Raw genomic sequence first — 327 nt, forward strand, 5'->3', positions numbered from 1 at the left:
GTTGCCGTTATATAAGTAATTGAGACAAAAAAATTTTTACGTACCTCAGTATTGATAAAAAAGTCATAAAAAAATTACCTGATTTTGTTGTATATTTTTAAAAAATTTCCAAAGAACTTCCGCTTTTTAAATAAGTTTCCGTTGTTCTATCGGCGTCCCTCTCCTTTTCATACACGATTGTCGAGCCAGCTTTTGTATCTCTCTTCTCCTCCCTTACTTTGCGTGGACATTTATCAGTTGAAGCAAATCGTTGTAAAAATATGCGCGTCCTTCTCTGCAACAAACGACAAATTTATAGGTTTAAGTTTCAATTACTATTATATACTC

The sequence above is a fragment of the Cyphomyrmex costatus genome, unplaced genomic scaffold (assembly GCF_001594065.2).
Source record: "Cyphomyrmex costatus isolate MS0001 unplaced genomic scaffold, Ccosl1.0 scaffold105, whole genome shotgun sequence".
Taxonomy (NCBI): Eukaryota; Metazoa; Arthropoda; class Insecta; order Hymenoptera; family Formicidae; genus Cyphomyrmex; species Cyphomyrmex costatus.